The sequence below is a fragment of the Cucumis melo genome, chromosome 7 (assembly GCF_025177605.1).
Source record: "Cucumis melo cultivar AY chromosome 7, USDA_Cmelo_AY_1.0, whole genome shotgun sequence".
NCBI lineage: Eukaryota > Viridiplantae > Streptophyta > Magnoliopsida > Cucurbitales > Cucurbitaceae > Cucumis > Cucumis melo.
The window spans coordinates 17,727,967-17,752,891 of record NC_066863.1 but is presented as its reverse complement, the minus strand read 5'-3'; the positions used below and the strand labels follow the sequence as shown (position 1 = coordinate 17,752,891).

At 32.5% G+C, this 24,925-nt stretch overlaps 1 long non-coding RNA gene across 1 annotated transcript; it reads left to right on the top strand.

Annotated features, from left to right (window-relative positions):
* Window positions 1-22,426: 22,426 nt before the first annotated feature.
* LOC103503200 (uncharacterized) lies at window positions 22,427-24,553 on the top strand. The gene is made up of 3 exons (XR_007822342.1): window positions 22,427-22,953; window positions 23,190-23,229; window positions 23,808-24,553. It is a non-coding gene; the product is annotated as an uncharacterized LOC103503200 (long non-coding RNA).
* The last annotated feature ends 372 nt before the right edge of the window (window positions 24,554-24,925 follow it).

The following is a 24,925-nucleotide window of genomic DNA, read 5'->3' as shown; positions in this document are numbered from 1 at the left end:
ACTGACTATTTCAATTATGATGACCTAGGTAACTTGATCTTAATCCTGAGCTAACTATGAACTTCTGTTCATTCGGTAGTATCCTTAGATCTGCATAAGTGAGGGCAGCTCATCATCGCTGGCCCAATAAGCCTCCCATTTCAGGGATAAGACCAAGTGGATAGCTAGGGACATAGGGTGCAAGATGGAATTCACTTCTACCCACTTTTGGGATACTAGATAGGTTGTTCCCTTAAGGACTGAATCCAAGTCTTGAACAAGGGGCCCCACCTTCTCATTGGCCTGAGAAGGACTCAGGTTTATAGGTTGGACCTTAAACCAATTGTTCAATAGTACTAGATCAGTGGGTCTTAAGGAGCAAGATGTAATCTTGGGGGTAAAACGGTATTTTGACCCAGCCAAGATTATGAACAACCTGTGAATGATCGACTTACTCGTCATAGTTATATCAGGTGGACAAAAATATATATATAGTGAGGGGAGTGCAACTATGAGTCTTTAGTGAAATAACTCATTAGTTAACGAATGTTTATTAAGCTTGGTCTAAAAGAGTTTAGCCAGTTAATCTCAAATCGTTGGAGCCCATGATCTATAGGTCCATTACGTTCCTTTACTAGCTCATATGGATTCAACTAAGAACAATATGTTGAAATAACTCGAATTGTTCGAATTAGGAAAAAAAAGAGAAATCGACAAGTATATAAGATATAAGTCGGTAGATATAAACTTTAAGCTTTGTGTTTAAATATGATTTAAATAAATATGAATATAGATTCATATTTAGAAGCTTGAAAAGTTTTGAAACGGTCAAAGTTGTAAAAGTCAACATGTTGACTTTTGATTTTGAAAAACAAAACTTTGACTAGAATTTATATTCAAATATGATTTGAATTTTAGAAAAATGAATGCGAATTCATACTTGGGAGGTTAGAATTAGTCAAGACTAAGAAATGTTGACTTTTGACTAAGAAAAGTCAAAGTTTGACTTTGACTTAATTGGTCTAATGACCAAATTGCCCTTTGACTAATTTCCTTTTAAATAAATGTTAGTGGGAAATGTGGCAGCTTAAAATGAATTAGAAGCCACTAATTCTATTAATAGTTAATGGATTAATTAGATGTTGAGATTATATGAAATAAAATTGCATGCATTTTGCATGTAATTTTTTATATATAAATTTCTCATTTCAAAATAAAAGGATGATGATGATTCTCATAAAAAATCTCTAAACGATACACCTTCCTTCCATCTCTCTAAGATATCCTTCATAAAAACGAGCCCCACAACTCGATTCTTGGTCCTGAGATTATTAGGTCAACATAGTGGTTGTCCTTTGCTCGTGATCTTCAGGCAGAGAAGAAGCTTTGGAGTGAAGAAGAAGTTGAGAGCTACAAAGGTAAGATCATTGTCGGGGAATTTCGACATGACTAACATAATTCAAGATACATTCTTATCATCAACAATCCGAATGAGGTTCAAATTGTTGCAATCTTTCCAGTAAACGGTCAACCTAGAGACAGAAACTTCTGAATTTGGAAAAAGTCTACGTTGGATGCAATTTACAAATTCTTGAAATGATGATGAAACTGAAACATATACATCAAAGAGGCGATAGCCAATATATCGAGAGGACTTAATCCATCTACCATCGAATACGGTATTCACTCGTTGTAAAGCCATAGAAAAAATTCAAAGGGAACACATTTATCGAATACAGTCTTCACTGGTAGATTGTATATAGAAGGGATGAATATTAAATTAAATTATTGTTTCATATATTATACGGGTATCTGTTTCATGTGTAGCGATCACATTTTAATGTAATGTACTGATCCGGTATTACGAACATACGGAAGACTAAGGCGAAGAAATAAAATTTGAGACATAATCTTATTAATCTAATGTTAGGAAGACAATATTAGTTATTTTTCAAAAGTAATTTAGACAATAAAGATGTTGAAATTTCAAAAAGAATATCCTTTGCTCCGTTCTTTGTTGATATTTACGTTTCTACGGCCATCAATCGTTCCGGTTGATTGTCTTCCAGTGAATATTCTAGTTTCGTTTCCCTTAATCCCGCATTTTTTCCCTAGGTAGTTAATATTTACATTGGCGTGATTTTAGGGAAGGTTGAGATTTGAATCTAAATTTAAGTATTTGCATTATATTTGCCATAATTTTAGGGAATTGTTGGTATTTACATGAGCTTTGAAATTTTAGTGTTTTAAATGATTTTTCCGTTACTTTTTTAATATTTTTGTTAATAATTAATTATTGCATTATCTTTGCCATTATTTTTGACGTATTCACTTTCGAATGTATAATTCCAAAATTTCAAGAATGAAGATTTGAATCATTTTTTCGTTAATTTCTAATTTTTTTTATAATAATAAATAATTATTGCATTATATAGTTTTGAATCTATAGTAGTTTGAATATATAATTATTGCATTAAAAAATTAAATATTTGAAGTTATTTTTCACTAATTTGAAGGTAAAACTCGGAATAATTAGAAGATATTGAAACCAATTGAATATGTTTAGGAATCTCTGAAAGAATATAATAATTTTTTGATTTAATTAATAATTATTATAAATGGGTGTATTTACAAATACATTAATCGGATATGTGATATTTTATTTGATTTTTCGACCTCATTAAATACACTGTATTTGTATCTGGACAGTTCTCATCCGTTGATGGGCAATTTCGAACAAAAAAAAGTGGAAAACTATTTCAGGTAGTTAATTTTGCCATAAATAAAAAAAAAATAACAGTTTGCTATTTTTCAAATTTCTATTCTTTTATTTGTCATTTCCACGGATTCCTCCATATTTAAGTTGTTGAGTACAGGGGCGGATTTATTAAGGGGCCAGTGAGGGCAATGTCCCCTTTTACATTATTGATTTTTATATTTTAATATTAATTTTGAAGTATTAGACTATAATATATATTAAACAATACTTTAATTTTTTACAACTTTGGTTTTGGTGTAAATATTGTGACCTTTAACTTAAAGGTTCAAATCCTACAAATAGCAATAATTAATTTTTATTCCAAATATCAATGTTTTTGTTTCCTAAATATCAAATTTGTTCCTAAATTGCATAAAATATATTTTATTCCAAACATTATTAATTTTCTTTTCCCAAATATCAAATATCTTTCCAAAGTTTAATAATTTTATTTTCCAAATATCAAAATTTTTCTGAATTGTCACAAAATATATTTTATTTCAAACATCATTAATTTTTATTCCCTAAATATCAAATATCTTTACAATTCTCAATAATTTTATTTCTCCAAATGTCAATATTAATAAGAGGAAAGAAAACCTAAGATAAAACCATAACTTATTTTCTAGCCGCCGTCATTTATTATCTAACAAATATTTATGGCATACTTGTCAACCTTGAAATCATACTTTTCCATTGAAGAAGTTTGGGGCAAAGTCAAGATGATTTAATCCAGCTTGGTTTAAAGAATATCCCAATTGGTTAGAATATAGTATTTCTAAAGATGCTGCATTTTGTTTATGTTGCTACTTGTTCAAACCAGAAGTAAGTGAAGCATCATGAGGGAAATGTTTTGTTAGTGAAGGATTTTCCAATTGGAAGAAAAAAGAGAGATTGGAAACTCATGTTGGTGGTCCTAATAGTGCACAGTGCACACAATCAAGCTTGGGGAGAATGTGAGGCTCTTTTAAAACAAAAGCTACATATTGAGACTTTTTTAAATAAGATGTCTGACCAAGTACGAGCTGAGTATCGAACTCGATTAGGCGTATCAATTGATTGTACTCGATTTTTATTATGGCAAGGTCTTGCATTTCGTGGACATGATGAGACTGATGTTTCAAAGAATCAAAGTAACTTCTTGAACTATTGCGATGGTTGTGCAACCATAACAAGGATATTGAAGCCGTGACATTGAAAAATGCTCCAAATAATTTGAAATTGATTGCACCTGATATTCAAAAAGATATAGTAAATTGTATTACAACAAAAATTGTTAATATAGTTATAAGAGATGTGAGTGACAAACAATTTTCTATCTTGATAGACGAATCAAAAGATATATATCTTCAAAGGAGCAGATGTCAGTTGTATTACGATATGTGGATGAAGGTCATGTGATTAAACGATTTATTGGAATCATCCATGTTAATAATACGAGTGTCATATCACTTAAGGAAGCTATTGATGGTTTTTTCTCTCAACATGGGTTAAGTATTGCTAATTTGCGAGGACAAGGATATGATGGAGCAAGTAATATGCAAGATGAGTTCCATGGCTTGAAAGCACTTATTTGAAAGAAAATGAATGTGTTTTTTACATTCATTGTTTTGCTCATCAGCTTCAATTAGCTCTCGTAAATACTGCAAAAAATCATGTGAAAATTGTCGGTCTTTTTCTTATTGCTACAAATGTAGTCATTGTTATTAGAGCATCAATGAAATGTCGAGATATTCTACGAGAGAAACATAGCATGAAAATTTTTTAAGCTTTAAATAATGGCAAAATATCAAGTGGATGAGGATTAAATCAAGAGATAATGATTAAAAGACCAAAAGATACTCGATGGGAATCACATTACAACACTTTAACGAGTTTAGTTACAATGTTCTCTTCAGTAGTTGATGTGCTTGAGACAATTGTGGATAGTGGATTAAATTAAGAACAAAATATGAAGCACAGATTCTAATGACTTCAATCTTGTCATTTGATTTTGTTTTCAATACGCATCTCATGAAAAATATATTGGGAATCACAAATGACTTATCTCAAGTCTTACAAAGAAAAGATCAGGATATTGTGTGCAATGAATTTAGTTAACATTTGTAAATGTAGATCGTAAGCAATGAGAGAATCTAGTTGGGATTCATTATTGGAAAAAGTTTCTTATTTCTAAATAGTCATGATATTGAAGTTCTTAAAATGGATGCTATGTTTTTAGTTCGAGGACGAAAAAGTCAAAAATCTCAACCAATTACAAATTTGCATCATTATCGTGTTGAAGTCTTCTATATTGTATTGATATGCAACTTCAAGAGTTGAATAATCGTTTTACTAAATCAAGTACTAAATTGCTTCTCTGTATGGCTTGTTTGAATCCGAGTAATTCATTTGCTGCTTTTGATGACAAAAACTTAGTCGACTTGCTCAGTTTTATCCAAGAGATTTTTCAGCTATTGAACTCTCTATACTTAAGGATCAACTTTAAAATTACATTATTGATATGTGTTCAGAGTTTGTTGAACTAAAAGACATTAGTGATCTTGTAGTGAAAATGGTAGTTACGAAAAGAGATAAGGTCTACCCATTAGTTTATCGGTTGCTCACATTGGCGTTGATTTTACCGGTTGCAACAGCTATTGTAGAGAGAACATTTTCTACTATGAATATTGTGAAGACTTGATTGCGCAATCGAATGGGAAATCAATGGATGAATAATTGTCTTATAGCTTATATTGAGAAAGATTTATTTGATAAGTTAGATAATAAACTTATCATAGATCAATTTCAAAACATGAAAACTTGTAGAAGACAATTGTAATACGTATTAAATTAATTAATCTTTGAAGCTATTAATATTTTTTTTTACATTTTTTTGTGTGTTTATCATATAGTGCTTCCTATACAAAATTTCTGGATACACCACTAGTTGAGTAGACTGTGATATTGTAATATTAAGTATCGGTTTGATAGCGTTTTTATTTTCTATTTTCTGTTTCTCATTTTCTGTTTCTTTATTTTTAGAATAAAAAAAAATTATGTTTGATAAGTATTATAGTTTCTTGTTCTTTATTCTTGTTATTTGGAAAAAAGAAATAGAAACAAAAATCTGTTTAATACTATTTCTTGTTTATTATTTTTTTCTACAACAATATAATAGGAAAAAAAGAAGATAGTCATACATTAATGATTAAACACCGAAAAAGATATTATCAAAAAGTTTATGTCATTTAATACAAGTCTTGATGACAACTAAAAATATAATAACAAATGTGTATCATATCCTTCATATGTTGCCTAAATTTGATGAGTATTGTGTGTCTAATTTTAAGTCATTTGTCTTAAATAACGTTCGAGTGAAATTCAACTTAATTATATAATTATATAGATGTTGTGATTGTAAAATATTAAAATTACGCTAAATGAATGTTGTTGTCAGCAACATCTATTTATCGTAAAATTCTACTTGGTTTCCAATCATATACTAAAAACAATAGAATTAAAATAGTATGTAAACGCAGATATTGAAAATTATATAAAACCACAACATTATAACATAATATAAACCAGAAACTAATATATAAACATGCCTATTGAAAATTAAAATAAGATATATATCTAAATATTAGAGAATTTTAAAATTCAAAATGAAAATAAAATATAAATATAGAAAATTTTAGATTTCAACCAGCGAAATTATAATAAAGTTTAAAGAATGTGTTTTGGTGAAAAAAGTTTATATTATAAAATTTTAACCAGTTGCATATATCCAGAAATAAAATTAAAGAAAATTTGAAATATATAAAATGCTGTTATGGAAAAATTTAATTTAAATATATATATATATACACACACACACACACGTCTTTTAAACAATTAAAAAAATATATTCAAATAAAGGACATTTTTAAAAATAGTAAAATATTTGGACAATTTACAAATTATAGCAAAATCCGTTAAATTTTCTTTAGTCAATTTGAGTATTTTGTTGTATTTTGTAATAGTTTCTTTCTTTCTTTTTTTTCTATCTACGAGAATTCTCCTTAAAATGATGTATAACTTATATACTGAAATTGCATCAACTGACAAATAAATTTAGAAAAAATCAATCCATAACACATCTATTTTGTATATTGCAAATATGATAAATAATGAGATATATCATACGGCTGTCAGATGACTATCAAAGAGGGTTATCCACTTTTAAATTTGCTATTTTTATAATTTACAAAATATAATGACATAAACTCTATTATTATAAACTTTTTTGCTATTTTTGCAAACTCCCAAAAAAATGTTTCACAAAATAATAATAAAAGAAAAAAGAGAAAAAAGAAGTTTATATATATAAAAAAAAAATCAAAGTTGAGATATAAACCTATCACCTGGAAGGAGTGTTCACACCTAAGTCATCTCAACTAAGGGTGAGCATCGGGCGGTTGGGGTCGATTTGCCGACCAAACTGCCCCCGAACCGACACCTTGTCGGCACGAAAGTTGGAAAACTGGCTTCAGCCGTCGGTTCCAAGAAAACCTATCGGTCCAACCTTTGGTCGGTTTTTTTTTTTCCTCCTTCCTTCTTCTTCTTCTTCTCTCCTCCTCCTATGTTTCTAACTTTCTTTTCTTTTCCTCCTTTTCTTTTTTTCTTTTCCTCCCTTTCTTTCTTTCTTTGTTTTTTTTAAATGTGAAATATATAGATTCAATTTCTTTTTTCTTTGTCCTTTGGATTTTCTTTTACAAATATTATGTGGTTTATGGTTGGAGCAAAATTTTCTTTGATAGACTATTTTAAAAATTAAGAATTGCATTATTTTATTTTATTTCTTTTTTTAAACATAAACTTATAATTATATAATATAGTATATATATTATTTTAAAAAAAATTACATGGGTCGGTTCAAAACCGACCAACCGACCTTATTGTTCAAACCGACTGACCGACCTCTCGGTTTTTGAGTTCCTAGAACCGAAAACCGACCGCCAACCTTATTATTCCGACCGCCCGACTTCGGTTCGTTCGGTTTCGATCGTTCGTTTCGATTTTTCGGCCCACCATGCTCACCCCTAATCTCAACTAGAGATAGTTTTTGTATATTTTATTTGAACAAAAATGGAACTAAGAGAAACTATTTCTCCATGATTTTTCAATTTTGGCTCGATTTTAGAGTGTTCCTTAAAAGTATTGAATTTTTTTAAAATAATGTAATTTTAAAAAATAATGTAAAAAATAGAGTTGTGCGAAAATAATTGTAAAAAATAGGGTATTGAAGTTGTATACTTGGTACACGACTTCGGTAAATTGTGGACTGAAACTACGATTTCAGGCCAGAGTCATGTACCCGGTCCATGACTTCTGATTGGAGTTGTGTACCGAGAGTACACGACTTCAATACGGGGCTGTACCAGATGGCAGTCAACATTACCGTTGACTGCCAATTTGGTCGTCTAGCGTGGAAGTCGTGTACTTACACAACTTTCCCTCTTTAAAAATCCTAATTCCCTTCGTTTTTGCCTCATTCAGTCCTAAAAATGATTTCCCTTCCTTCGACTCTCCTCTCTTCATCCGACCCAACTTTCTCTTATTTCCCTTCCTCCTCTTCTCTTCCCTTCTCTACTTCATTTTCATTTTCTCTTCCCCATTCTTCTTCCACTCTATTTTCATTCTCTTCAACTCCATTTTTTAGACCATCCATAAAAAATATCCATCTCCATTATTTTTTCACTCCCACGGGTGTTTATTAGGTATATTTATTTGACTTTATTTAATTTTTATTATTTTATTGTTATTATTTTTTTGTTAAAATTCTTCTAATTTTTGTTGCATTTGGTTTCTCCAAATCCTCTATTTTTCATTCGTCACAAACTTATATATATTTACTAAATCTATTGAGTTAGATTTGTCATTTAGTTTTATTATTTTTAGAAAAATTATTTAAATTTAGATATTTGTTTAAATTTAGATATAATAATTGGACTTATGTGGTATTTAGGTTGGTTTGTTTAATTAAAAAATATTTGAATAAAAAAATATTGTTTGAATTTAATTAAATGTTTTTAGGTTGTATTTAGGGTGGTTGGTTGATATAATTATATGTTTATTTTTGGTTGGTTGGTTTATAATAATTACTTGATTTAGGGTTTGTGGTATTTAGGTTGGTTTGTATATTTCTACTACTACTACTTACTACATGATTTTTTTTCTTTCAATTTTAATTAGCTTTTTGAATAGTCATTTGTTTACTTTATGCTTCTCATATGATTATCTTCGACTTTTTATATATATATATAATTTTAGTTAGCTTTTTAAGATAATTTTTTGATTATCTTCTAATTATGTAATTGCCCAAACTTTTAATCTAAGTAAGATCATTACTCAAAAGATAAATATAATTTGACACTTTCTAGAAAAGAGGGAAAAAAATCTCAATTCTTATTAAAATACTATCAAATATATGTTTCAAAAACATAAAATTGATAAAATCAATAAAAAAAATAATGTGAAAATATGACCTGCAAGTTCTAACAATTTTAAAGAAAATAAAGAAAAATAAATAAATAGGATAAACCTTTAAATAAAATGTCTACAAATCAAAATACTGAAAACTAATGAAGAAAAGACGGAAGCAAAATAAGGCCCCCATATGGCATGTCACGGGCCTCCATCGCTTGCTAGCTTTTCAGATCATCTATCTTTTGCCTGAAAAATTAAACATAGAAAAGAGTGAGTACATAAAAATATACCCAGTAAGGGACCAATTACTGGTCTTGCTAGGTGATCTATTAACTTCCCATTAGGTACATAATAATAATATTGTGTGTCAAATGGAGCATACATGGGCAAGTGAAAGCGTACAAACACCTTTAATCGTGCGAGTGATCATTTAGGAACACCCCTAGTCGTGCGAGGGATCCGTAGGTACATACTTCTAATCATATCTGTGATACGTAGGTACATCTCTAATCGTACGAGTGGTCTCGTGAAAATAGAGCCTTAGTCATGCGAGTGACCCCATAGGTAAAAACACAATACAAGTGGGCTATAAAGCCTAACAATGAAAATTAGCAAACACACAATAGTTCAAAAGCATGTAAAAATCTTCTCTTTCTTCGTTTAATTTTTTCTCCCACCCAGTCAACTTTTCTCTTCTCCAAAAAATAATTATCTTTTCTCTAAATAATTATCTTTCAACAATTATTTTATCTTTATTCTTTTACCAAATTAAATATTCAACTTCTCACAAATAATTATATTTTATACCTTCCATAAAATATATATATATATATATATATATATATATATATTATAATTAACTACAATTTCATACAAGTCCTCAATTCTCATTAAAACCAATAACATTCAGCTTAATTTAATCATCACAAAAAATTCAAATTCTACCTATTAATAAATATTCATCCAAAAAATATTGAATTAATTCTAATTTTCACACAATCAAATAATTCTCACTCAATTTTTTCAAAAAAAAACATCCAATAAATTAAAGGTTAATTTTTATAAATATAACAAAACACGAAAACATTTACGATCTGTGCAACAAAATTATAAAGTTTATGAAGCTGAATTTTTTTAAAAAAATATTTCAGGTTTGTCCTTACTGCTTCTCCATCTTCTTTCTTCTCTTGTTCTTCTACGATTTTTCTTTTCCTTTCTATATTCTTTCTTCTTTTCTTCTTCTGCAATTTTTATTTTACATTTTCTTGAAATCATGATCTTTGTTTTTAATCAACCATAAATCTTGAGTTATCTTTTTTCAAAGTATTATTTGGTTTAAGATCGTATACCATATCATGTATCGAATGTAAAATTCTTGGTACACGATCTTGAACAAAAATAGTTGGCATATTGGTACAAATCGTTTAAATTTGGCTATATGACCGTGTAGCCAAACCTAAACGATATTGGTATAAGATCGTGAACCAAATATAAAAGATATTGAAAAAAAATAGTTGGGATATTGGTAGATGGCACACGATCGAGTACCAAATATGGTACACGGTCTTGAAAAAAAATCATCAAGATATTGATACATAATCGTTTAGATTTGGGTACACAATCATATACCAAATCTAAACAATATTGGTACAAGATTGTGTACTAAATATAAAAACTGTTGGTACACGATCTTAAACTAAGATTATTTAGATTTGGTGCTCGATCGTGTATCATTTTTTATGCGATCGCCTATAATGAATTACGAGCATGTGGCAAATGATCAATTAATCGCTTGTTGACAGAGACATTTTTGGTATTTGCTATTGTGGGTCTTGATTTTCCTTGTTTTCAAAATTATTCTAAATATTTTGACAATTTGTTATATTTTTTAAATTAAACCTAAATAAATAAAACTAAGATAATTACCTTATAAAAAAAAGTACATAATTGCCATTTGATTACAAAATCTCACTACAAGACAAATGGAATTGGAAACAACAGACGAGAGAAATTGGTGCAAAAAGACGGCTACTTTCATATTGAAGATTTTTCTGGACACTTTTCCTGCACCATTAAACAACGTTTTTTAAATCTAAATGTAAAGGTAAAATTAAATAAATTCGTAAAAAAAAGGGTATTTTGTATGGGTCTTTTTAAAAATAGAGTTATTATAAGATATATAACATAAAAGAAAGCTCAAATTGCTCAGATGCTTGCAATGAAAAATATAAAAGTATTTGTATGAATATTTTTAAGAGTATTTTGTTAAACGATTATTAGATTTAACTAAATAATTTTTTTAATTTTTTTTTATAAAGAATCGTTTAAATTGGTCTTGAAGAAAGACGGTAGTAAGTCAGGAAAAATATAATATTTAAAAAATAACTAATTTTAAATTTATGAACTTTCTTAGGAAATTGCCAAAAATAGGTTAAAAAAAGAGATTTAAATGAATTTTGGGACAAGTTTTCAAAAGAAAGACTTTTAGGACAATTTGGGTGTGAATGGACAAAAATGCCCTTCTTTTCCTTTCCCTCTTCCACGTTTGTTTTCCCTTCTCTCCACGATCAATTCCTTCTCTTTCGCGTATAGTTCTCTTTCCCTTCTCTTTTCTTTCGCGTAGAACACCTGAACCTACTCCGCCTATCGTCGCTTGGCCTTCGTCGCTTGCCCATCATCGCTTGCCCTTCGTCGGTCGTTATCCAGTGCATTTCGTCGCTCCTCTTCGAACCATTCAATCAACTTCGAGCGTTTTCTCTTACTTGGGTGAGTTTCATGTCTAACCGATTTTCAATTTATCTGCTGTAAGTAAATGTTTGGTTGGGGTATTTGGTGCTATTTTCATCCGTAATTGTGTGGTTTTTGGAATTGGACTTATTTGCCGTAAATTAGTTTAGTCAAAGTTTGTTTTTAGGTTCTTAGAAAGTTCAATGGGTTGTGAAAAATGAATTGAACTAGAGGATGAAGATTTAGTTGGATGAAATAGAGGAGGAGTAAGCAATAGGAATAGAAGGAATGAAGTTTTTTTTTTTATCTCCCACGTATTTTTTTTTATCTCACATGTATCTCGCACGTATCTTGCACGTTCCAAACTTTCACTATGTATTTCAAAATCAACTTGGTACACCTTCTAATCCATTTAGAGCTATTCTTTGCATGTTTAGTAACTCTCTTAGGCCCTCGTGCTTTATCTCGCACGTATCTCGCACACATCTCGCACACATCTCGCACGTATCTCGCGCACATCTCGCACGGTCCAAACTTTCACTATTTATTTCAAAATCAACTTGGTACACCTCCTAATCCATTTAGAGCTATTCTTTGCATGTTTAGTAACTCTCTTAGGCCCGCACACATCTTGCAGTTATTTTTATTATTTCTTTACATCTTGCACGCATCTTGTAGGTTCTTAAGTTTAAATCAATTTTTGAAGATACAAAACTACTTAAAGTAGTTTAAGGATGGCACATGTTTAGATTTTAGTGCGTTACGGTGGTGCATGGGATGAGGGACAAAGAAAATATGAAGGAGGAGTGTTAAAAGGCATTGTTGTCCCTAAAGAAATAACGCACAAAGATTTACAGTATGAATTATATGACCTTGCAGAAGTTGACCCTACAAAGTTCGACATAAAGATAAGATGTATATATGAGATCAAAGGGGAAAAGGAAGCTCCTCCATTTGAGTTAAGCAATGACCATGATTTGAAGTTTTATATTGTTAGTGAAAATTCATTGGAGGTCCCCCTATACCTATCATTTGAGCCTACAAGCAACCGAAGCATGAAAGTGTTAAACAAAGATTACAATTCAGTATCTGGGAGCAACCAAGTTCAAAATTTAAACCCTCATCCTCCAATTGGAATGGATACATTAGATGAGAATGAAGTTGATATTGGTGAAGTTCAGGTTGGCTTGTGTGATAACATGATAGGGACCAATTCGGCTATATGGGAATCATATGAGTCATATCATTCAAAAGATGATACTTTTACATGGGAGTCAGTTGAGATGTACAATGAATTGTTTGACATCCCTGAACAAAGAGGTGCTCCTACAAAAGATTGCAAAGGAAAAGGTAAAGTTGACTATAGGTCGTCTAGTCGGAAGTTGAAGACAAAAGGAAGTGGGTGGTCCGAAGAAAGCTCTACAAGTGAAGAGTTGGATGTAGGACAAATCTTTTTTTGCAAGAGAGATTTGTCAATGAGATTAAGTGTGTTGGCAATGAATTTTTTTTTTCAGTTTATAGTAAAAAAGTCTACAAAAGAGGTTCTTTTCGTTAGATGCATCGACAAGAAGTGTGGTTGGAGATTGCGAGCGGTTAGACTGAAGGATTCAAATATATTCAAGATTAAAAAGTATGTGAAAGTTCATTCATGTTCTCTTGAGTTTTTGAATCGTGACCATAGGCAAGCAAAATCTTGGGTTGTTGGAGAATTAATAAAGTTCAAATTCAAGGGACCCGGTCGCATATACAAACCACGTGATATCATAGAAGACATGAGGCAAGACTATGACATAAATATGAGTTATGAGAAAGCATGGCGTGCCAGAGAAAATGCGTATGAACGAGTGCGAGGGTCTCCTGAAGAGTCATATAATCTTTTGAGTAGATATGGTGAAGCACTCAAATTTACAAATCCAGGTACAATATTTCACATGGAACTCGAAGATGATCGTTTCTTTAAATATCTTTTTATGGCTGTTGGTGCATGTGTTAGAGGATTCTTAAATTGCATTAGACCGGTCATAGTCATGGACGGAACATTTCTTAAGAACAAATATCGGGGTCAGTTGATAGTGGCCGTTTGCTTAGATGGTAACAATCAGATCTATCCTCTAGCCTTTGGAGTAGTTGATAGAGAAACATATGACTCAATACAGTGGTTCTTAGAAAAATTGAAAGGTGCAATAGGGGAGGTGCCTAATCTAGGCTTTGTGACAGATCGAAAAACATGCTTCTCCAAAGGTATTTCATCAGTTTTCCCCTCTGCATTCCACGGCCTTTGTGTCCAACATTTGAGTCAAAATTTGCATGATAAATATAAGAATGACACGGTTGCTACTTTGTTTTATAATGCATCGAGAACATATCGTAAATCAACGTTTGTAGAAGCGTGGAGACATCTTCTTGCATTTCCTAATGGTTCAGGGAAATATTTAAATGATGTTGGAATAGCACGGTGGTCTCGTGTTCACTGCCCAGGAAGACGATATAACATGATGACAATAAATATAGCAGAGTCCATGAATTCTATACTGAAAGAACCTAGAGATTTGCCTATTGCTTCATTCCTTGAAAATGTTCGAGCTTTGCTACAACGTTGGTTTTGGGAGCGTCGAGAAAAAGGCATTAAAGTGACGTCTACATTGACCAAATGGGCAGAGTTAGTTATTCAAAAGAAACAAGAAGGAGCTTTGACAATGAAGGTCAACCCAATTAACTGTTACCAATTTCATGTCAAAGATTTAGATAAGGAGGAGGTCGTAAATCTTCAGACTAAAGAATGCACTTGCAAGGAGTTTCAAGCTGAGCAACTACCATGCTCACATGCCATTGCTGCAACACGGGATCGTAATATAAATATTTATAGTTTATGTGCTAATTATTACACTAATGAATGTTTGTTGGCTGCATATGCGGAGGCCGTCTACCCAGTTGGGAATCAGTCAAATTGGAAGACAAGCGAAGACTACGTACATATGACTGTTTTACCTTCGAAAGTAGTCAAAAGAGTTGGTCGACCGAAGAAAAGGAGGATTCCAAGTGTTGGTGAAGCTCCGAAATTGCATAAGTGTGGTCGGTGTAAACAAATAGGTCACAATAGATTAACGTGTACCAATCCAATTTCATATACCGAAAAGTCGAGCATACAAGATTAGAAATTTCTCTACCAATGTACTAATTATTACACTAATTAATGAATGTTTGTTAATGATGTGTTTTCTTAATGATTTGTCCCAACATTCTTACTTTCTCTGCTTTCAGATGGATGAAGAAGACGAAAATAACAATTGGCTTATTCATTTAGGAACACAAGAAACTGGTTTTAGGATCGTTTAAAAATATCTAAATGATCGTTTAATAATAACTAAACGATCAGTTAAAAACAACCAAACGATCGTTTGAAAACAACTAAACGATCGGTTAAACAAAATTAAAGTAAACGATCGTTTGATAACAACTAAACGATCGGTTGGACAAAACTAAACGATCGATTAAAAACAACCAATACATCGTGTAAAAACAACTAAACGATCAGTTAAACAAAACTAAACGATCGGTCAAACAAAACTAAACGATCGTTTAAAACAACCAATCGATCGTTTGAAATTAACTAAATGATCGGTTATAAAAAAACTAAGCGATCTTTTAGAAAAACTAAACGATCTTTTAAAACAACGAAACACACCCGCGAATTGTTTACAACCGCGATTCAACATTTCAAAAAAAAGTACGCGAATTTACAATATTGCCCCTTTGGTAAAAACAACCGATATATACGTTCTGCCTTCTTCGTTCGTTTTTCGTCACTTCGCAATACACTACTGCACTGATCACTCACCTTCGTTTTCTCTCAGTTCATTGTTCTCTCAGACCATTTTTGTCTCAGTCCACATTTTTCGTCAACGTCAAAAGGTATTTTCCCGAACTTTTCCTACTATAACGTTACACTTTTTCTTTCTTTATATTTCAAACGTTTCGACTTCTGTCTTGAAAAATTATCATTGTGTTCTTAAATTATTATTGTGAAGCGTTTAGGGTTTCAGATTCAACTTCTGTCTTCAATATAGTTCTCCAGATTGTTAAATTTATTACTTTCCGATTAACTATATTTTCAGGATGGCTGTATCTAGCGACAAGTATTTCCCTGCCACTGTGTCATGCCAAGTGCACAAGATCGGCAGTCTTATTAAGGATAAACTGACCAAGGAACAGCTGCAAATGTTCGACAAAACAATTTTTGGTTCATTGCTGAATGTGAACATGGTCTTCAACGGCCAGTTGATCCATCATTTCTTGCTGAGGCAGATACCTGAAGACGGTAACGCAAATGGAATCTGTTTCTCAGTTTTGGGGAAGAACGTCCGTTTTACCCAAAAGGAATTCAACATCATAACTGGATTGTGGCCAACAAACAATCCATTGGAGAAAGATTGCGATAGCAAGCACCTACAAAGTCTTCTATTCTGATCAGAAAATAAGAAACTAATAACATGCTTGGAAATTGAGGAAATTTTCAAGAATTTTGAGTTTACAAATGATGACGATGCTGTGAAGGTCGCCTTGGCTGTCTTTATAGAAACTGTGATGGTCGGGAAGGATAAGAAAACACAGTTTGACATGGATATTTTGGGAAGAGTTGATGATAAAGAAGCATTTAAAAGCTTCGATTGGTCAACTTTCTTCTACACTCGTCTGCTCAACAGTTTAAAGACAAGTCTCCAAGGAAAAAAAGAAGCATACGAGCTGAAGAAGACAACAAGTTCCAAAGCAGTGTCATACTACAACATCAAAGGCTACGTGCTTGCTTTTCAGGTGATTTTTATTTGTTCATACACTTTAAGTAAATGGCAATTGAACATCAAAGTTTAACATATTTGTTTAAATGTTGTAGGTGTGGGCTTATGAAGTACTCTCAACTGTTGTTCAACCTAAACTGAAGATGTCAACCCAAGAGAAGGCTTTCATGGAGAGTCGAATTCGAGGGGATGATAACATGCAAATGGAGGACGATGAATCCATTGGAGCAATGAACAACAAATCATTGGAGCAATCAGACTCATCTCCACAAAGAGAACAACTGTCACCCCAAAAACAACAAAGTCAAACAGTGGCTGACGAGTCTGAAATGCATCCAATCACCAAGAAGAAACATTTCAGATCAAAGAAGTCCAATGACAAAGAAGAAAAAAGTCATTCAAAATCCTACAAGAAACTGAAGAAGGAAATAAAAGAAGTTCGTAAGGATTTATCCACACTGACTTCTATAGTCTGTAGGATGGATGACACAATCACAAAGCAGTCATTGGAGCTGTATGAAATGAAGCAGATGCTGGAGAGATTGGTCCAGGTAAATTTTGTTTTCATAATACATTAGTTACACGATCGTATAACTTTGATAGACGATCGTTTATCAAAGTTACGCGATTGTTTAACTTTGATAGACGATCGTTTATCAAAGTTACGCGATCGTTTACTTTTATATACACGATCGTTTAACAATACATTATTTTTTTAATTTTATGTTCGTTTTTATTTGTTGATTAGAATCAAACTGAAAATCAAGGGAATGATCATACTCATCAGAATGACAATGAGTATGTTGTTCAAGAACAACATACTGAACAACAACCTACTGAAGAACAACATACTGAACATCAAGAGGAAACCCAAAGGTTAACATTTCATTCATTGTTTACTAGTTTATAAATACCTAATAATTGTATTTTTTTTCTTATTCTCATTTTTTTTCTCATTTTGTTTAGGGAACGTCAACAGAAATGTGGTAGTGATATAAGCATAGACGGCAGGGATGCAGACTTGCTAATGACTATAAGAGATATATCGGATAGTCTAAGTGATAGAATTCAGAAAGAAACAGACCTGCCACAAATGATTACTACTTTTCCACTTGTGAGCCAACCTCTTGCACTTTGTGAATTGGCTCCATTGGATCAAACTGTACAAATTGTAAATGAAGAATCTCAACTGGTATGTATACACAACAAACTTGTAGTCGTTTGAATTAATAGTTTGTTACTTGTTTAATACGATTACATTGCAGGAAACAACAAAAAAACAGGTTGAGATTCAAAAAAATGATGAAGTAGTTAATTTGTTGAATGCATTGTAACTGGTAGTGACATTGGTTGTCTAACTGTGCCAAACATTAAACTGTTTAGACAACAATATGTGCTGGAACTTTGGGCCAATAAATACTTTTGCTAAATAAAAAAATATATATTTCGTTCTTGTACTTTTGAGTTAATATTTGTATTCGTTTATATTAATTTTTTATGTAATTTTTATAGAGAGAATAACATATTATAATTTTAAACTTTGTTATAAAATAAATACTTTGTGATATTTTCAATTAAATGTGGCCAAAATTGAGAAAGAGAGTAAATATTTGTATTCGTTTAGATGCATATCACAAAATATTCGTGTAGAGAAATACTCATCATGCACATATGTTTAAGCGATCGTTTAGTAAAGTCTAAACGATCTTCTTAATAAACGTCAAAATATTAAGCGATCGTTTAGTAAAGTCTAAACGATCTTCTTAATAAACGATGTTTAAGCGATTTCCTAAACGTTCAAGTGAAGAGTATTAAGCGATCGTTTATATGTATGACACTAATGTAAAAGATCGTGCACATATCTTTACACGATCGTTTAGTAAAGTCTTAACGATCTTCTTAAAATCATAAAAAATATTAAGCGATCGTTTAGCTACAAGTAGTTTTGCAACATAGAGAATAATCAATACTACTAATTGAAATGCCAATTGATACTAATTGAAATGCAACATAGAGAATAATGGAAAAGTTAATTGATACTTGTGATTTATGTAAATATTTCAATACATAGGAGTGTTGGTCCATAATTGAAATGCTAATTGTTTTCTAAAGTAGGACATGTTTTCTTGACATAATGTATCTAAACCAACACCAGCAGCTATGTACTCAAAATACTTAATTGTGAATACGCCACAATCACTATTATTTCGTTGAAGTGAAATTGAGTCAACAATGACAACTGGCCAAGGTTCCTTGTATGTCGATGATCTACCTCTCCTATCAAAGAAGCCAGTACTATCTAACAACTTTGGCAGCAACTCTCGAATGGGCAGTAATATGTTTGTCATCTCTTCGGCAGTTGTAAGTGACGGAAGTGAATCCCATATCTTCACTTGACAACTTACCAAATCCAAGCATAATAGAACCCAATGGTTGCCATGGACATTGAATGGAGAGTAAACGTAATCAACACTTGCCCAAGGATCTTGGAAGTCCTCTTTTGACCCGACAACACAGTCAACCAACCTATACTCTTCGTCCCAGTCAAACGGGCGATTCTCTTTAATACATTCTTTGTATAGGGGCCACTTCGCAACTAAAATGCACTGCAAAGAAAAACATACAAACGCAAATATCAAACCGAAAGACAAATATCAAACGCAAATACATACATAAAGTAACGTGACGATTCCAAACCATAAAGATTGTGTCTGCAGTTGTGAAGTTCTGAGAAGAAGGTATCCCGGCTGCCTTAATCTTCAAGCGAATGAAAAGAAAAAGTGCATCCAAATGCTAATAGAAACAAAAGTAAGCAGTAAATGTATAGAACCATAACAATGAAAAAATTATAATGGCATAAATGATAAGATAATCCCTTACCTCATCCGCCAACCACCGGCGACACATAAACAAGTCTGAAAAAAACCTTCAATTTTTTCCCATGAAAGGTTTCCCGCACCTCATCGTCTGTACGCTTGTCTGTAATCCAAGCTCGAAGTCTATCTAAATGGACGTCAAGTATTTTGTGCATAGGATCATAAACAATTGGTTCAGACTGAGAGGTGCTGGTGGTTGATGTCACAGACCGTTTAGGTAGAGTTGTGAATGGGGTTGATAGGTAAACACTTGCACGCTTCTTACAGGCGGACCGAACGTGTGGTCGTTGAGTGAGAAATGGTTCTATCTCTGTGACGTCGTCATCGTCAACGACATCTATTGGCTCCTCTAAACCAATATCAACTTTCTTCTCCAACACATCTTCGTCGCCCTATGGAAGCTCATAATGCATTAGTTTGGATAATGATAGAAATTAAACATCAATATTAGCAAGAAGGAACCAAACCTTCTTTTTAAGTTCAACGTGTTCATCCTCCTTTGGCATCCTCAACCAATTAGGGGTACCGCCTGTGTCAACATCTTCGGTCTTAGCATTATCCACTTCTTTACTTTCTAATGTATGATCTACTAAGCCTTCAGACACCTTGCGGTCCCCTTCGTCATCCTATGGAACCTCAAAATGAATTAGTGAGAACATGCAACTTAACGTATGAGTAATTACCAAATATGAAACAACTAACATCAATACACTTAACAGTTTCATTCCTAACCTTTCTTTGAAGTCCAATGTGCTTCAATATGGTTGACATCATTCCCTTCAATTCGTCAATATCTGATTTTATACTATTAAGCTGTCCTTCAACAACCGCTACTCGGAGTTTCCGAATAGCCTTTTTCATCTTAGTCTTAGACTTTTGTTTCTTACTCTTTTTGAAGTCATCTTCATCATTAACAACTTCTCTTACTCTTTTTGAACCACCATTCTTCGACTGAATAATGGTAGATGAGCGGAAGTTTTCAAAAAGTTCACCTGAAGCAATTTTCAACTGCTCCTCTTCAGGTGTCATCTCAATGACCGCCTTAATTATAAACTGCAAATAGAAAAAGGCAAATGTATTTAGGACAAAGGAATAAGCACAAAATCATGCGATCCTTAAGTAAGTTACTATTGCTTGCTACTTACCATTGGCGAGTCAAACACCTGGCTTATAGTTTGGGACTTTGGTGATTGTTGGCACACCCACCTCAGCATCGTGGTATGGCATGATCATTTACTTTATCTACACCACATCCAATGATGGTTGGTATAGACTCATATGCCCAAACCTATTCGACATTTGACAAACAAGTTTAGGAAGTGCCACAAGATATATATAGATATATAAACAAGTGGTTTCACAATCGTTTGAAAATAACTAAACGATCGTTTAACATAACTAAACGATCGTTAAAAAACAATTAAACGATCGTTTAAAATAACTAAACGATCGTTAAAAAACAACAACTAAACGATCGTTTAAATAACTAAACGATCGTTTAAAATAACTAAACGATCGTTTAAAATAACTAAACGATCGTTTAAAATAACTAAACGATCGTTTAAAATAACTAAACGATCATTTAAAATAACTAAACGATCGTTTAATTTTAAATGTATGCATAAGTTTTGAAGTAAGAAGTCACATACCTGTAATGCATGCGGAAATCCATTGATAGTATATTTTTTTGTCTGTGTTGATTTCTTCTTTCCCTTGGCATATTGCTTGTCCAAGGCTCTTTTCAAGGTACTTAGCGTGCGTACAAAAACAATCCGACCCCAATCATAATTATTAAATGTATTCCAATCATCAGCAATCTTGAAAAAACCAATGTCGACTTTGGTTCGCCTATCTTTTCTCAACAAAGATATCTATATAAAATAGACTAAAGCTAATTTCACAATATCATTGTCATCACCCTCGTATTCCAAAAATATATCCTCTAAGTCGCTAACATAAATACACTCCTTGTCTTTGAAAAACTTCTCCAACAGTCGACTATTCCCAACCAACTGAATATAGTCCTCTTTAGGACCCCATAGTCCAGTTATGATGTTAAACTCTCTCCTACCGAAAGTACAAACAACGCCCCCTAGTAAGAAACTTATAGAATCCTTTCTTTCATCTTCCACCTCCCTTAACAGTAAGTAGTGGATGAGTGGCCCATTAAAGACAATATTTAGGTCCAAAAAGTGCCCAAACTTTGTTTTTCTAAATAAGGCTAATTGATCGGGTTTGAGTTTGGCTTTAATATTATGTGTTGTCTTTTCTAAATGAGACAAACAACTTACTAGGGAATAAAAATGATGGGAAGGCTTAATCTTGTACAAGGGTCCGTCGGTCGATGTCGATGTCATGATTGAAACTTGAAGAAAAAGGAACAAATTCCAGCAAATAAGTCGATTCCAAAACCAAACATTTACAGCAAATATATTGAAAATGGGTTACAGATAAAACTCACTGAAATAAGAGAAAACACTCAAAGTTGATTCTTAAGTTCGAAAAGGAGAAGCGACGAAATGCACTGGAGGACCGACGACAGACGAACAGTCGGAGTATTTTCGAAGAGCAGAGCGGGAAATTTCAAAAGCCAACGAAAAGAGATGTTTTTTTTTACTTCAGGTGTTCTACGCGAAAGAGAAGGAAAGCGAACGTGGGTAGGCGAAAAATTCAATAGAGAGGGATAGAAATTTAATGAAGGGCATTTTTGTCCATTCACACCCAAATTGTCCTAAAAATCTTTTTTTTGAAAATTTGTCCCAAAATTCATTTAAACCTCTTTTTTTAACCTATATTTTTGCCAATTTTCCAACTTTCTTATGGTATCGTAGGTTATTTATTTTTACGTAAATTTCTCTATTTTGTAACCCCTGCCTCTCTCACGCCAAAACCCCAAATCCCCTCCCTTCCTCGCCATAGCCTCTCCTTCTCATTCTTTCTCTTAACCAGAGACAAAACCATCCTTTCTTCGACTTCCGCCGTTAGTCTCTGCAACATCGTCCTGGTGGGATTGTTTCTCTCACACACGAATGGAAGGGAAGGGGGGCCTCACCCTCGTCGAGTAGCATTAGCAGTTTGTCGCTCGCCAAATACATCAAGTACGTCACCTTTGTAGTTCATGGTTTGCCGTTGTCCGTGACCATGCTCCAATCAAAGTTGAACGTGTTACAACTGAACGTTGCTAAAGGAGTAGCTCCTGTTGTTCAGTAACGTTTTTTGTGCGCCTCTAAAAGCTGAATTTCTTGTAGTGTCGCGTTGTTCCTGGTTCTTCTTCTAATCTTGGTGCCCTTTCCAACACTCTAATTGGCTCCCCTTCCAACATCCAGGTTGGGTTTCTTCAGCATTTCTTTGAATCTTGTCTGGTGAGGTTAGTAGTAACAAATAACTCTTTTTTAGATTCTTTTTCTTTATTTTGTTATTCAACCGTTGTTTATAGCCAAAATATTGTTTGGAAGTGATAATTTTTGTTTGTGGACCAAGTGCATTTAATCCTAGAAAACTAGAAAATAACATATGTCTTGAGATTGTAACCCCATGGAAATGCGAACCGTGAGACATTTGACTATCACGTTAATTTTTGTTTTGTTTTTGTTTTTGTGACAGGGAGCTTCCAGCTTGGGATTGAACTTGGTTGAATATGAAGGTAAGCTTCTTTGGCATTGTTTTGCTAGTTTAGTTTCTTTACTTGATCCTGCATGTAGCGCTTTTAACCGAGATGTAGTTGTCTCTTAACACGAGATGTAGTTTAAAGCACTACATTGCTTAATGTAGTACTTTAAACTAGTTTCTTAGTTCTGCTAATGTGTTTAGGCGTCGACATGGAGGCATGATTGTAACTGGATTCGTGTTAGGATAGTGAATCACATGTTGCTATTTTCTTTTTCCTTAAGTTTTTAGGATTCTGTAGGTTGTCATGCTTAACTACGTAGTAACTTTTAAGTTATTTTAATCTATATGTGTTGTGGTTTTTGGTATGTTATTTTAATCTATATAGGTGCTAAAAGTAATGAGTTCAAGGTGGGCTACTTTATACTTGTTGAGGCTTGTTAGGACTACTTCATATGGAGTTGATATTTCTAATTTTTGGGATTTTCCATATTGGGGGGTTGATTGTAGTTTTGGAACTTGGAGTTTTGTTCTTGTTATTGTAGATATTTGTTACGTCGTTCAAAATGTTGCTTGTTTTGAAACAATCTTAAGACTTCTCTCTTTTTTGGCTAGGGATAGAAGAACCTCAAGGTATGTTCTCTTGCATCAAGTGTTCTTTGCGCAGAATGTGGTACTTTTGGTATTTTTGTTTACTTTTGGAAGTCCATTTTGATATAAATTACATTTTGGAGTAACATGACGCATGTGTGCATGCATACTAATTTTCTTTGGAGCTGCTGGAAGGGGCAAAATGATAAGATATCGTTTTATAGGAGAATCTATTAAATTTAAAATTCCGATACTATATGTTATGGACTAATTAAAATACTCACATTCTACTATAGAAATTTTTAAAGAACTTTTTTGTTGTGATGGAACCAGTTTAATGGTGGCGAATAAGGTATGTGTCACACTTTTCGTGTTAATTCTACTTTAGAAATGATTGAAAATGTGTATTTTGCATTCTTTTGGGACAGGCATTTCCAAATCTTCTTGAATAAGTCTTTGGCGACTGAGACACTATTAGCGGTGAGATGATTGTCCAAATTTTTGTGAAGTATCCATTGGTGTCAAACTCCCAGTCCCATGTGTTATTTTAGAAGGTTTTTGTTTTGCTGAAAGTCTTTTTGAAGGTTTCAGTATGCGTCTAGTTTAGAAAGCTTATTTGGCTATAGGATTTTAGTTTTACGAGCTTATTTGATCAGAAGATTGTGATTTTGGAAGCACTGTGTAACAAAATTTCAACCGAAAGATTTGCAAACATTCATTTCTTTTTCCCTTTTAAGAATATACGGCAAGGGAGGTTGCTTTTTGCTGAATTTATGTTAAATGCAGTGTTTAAAGGCTCAAGGCTAAGGCGCAATGGTCCTCTGGGACCTAGGCGCAAGGTGCACAAAAAGGCGCAGGCTTTTTTTCATGAGGCGTACTATATAATATATATATATATATATACATACAAAATTGAAAGGATATATATATATATACATACAAAATTGAAAGGATATATATATATATACATACAAAATTGAAAGGAACAACAACGTATAAAATATAAGTAAATAACCAATGTGGAAATGAGAATTAACTCTAATATATAAAATATTATAATATTAGTTTTCTACCCAAAAAACAAAACACAATAGAAAACTAGTCAGAATTCAACAACAATCAAAATAAAAGTTCATTTCTAA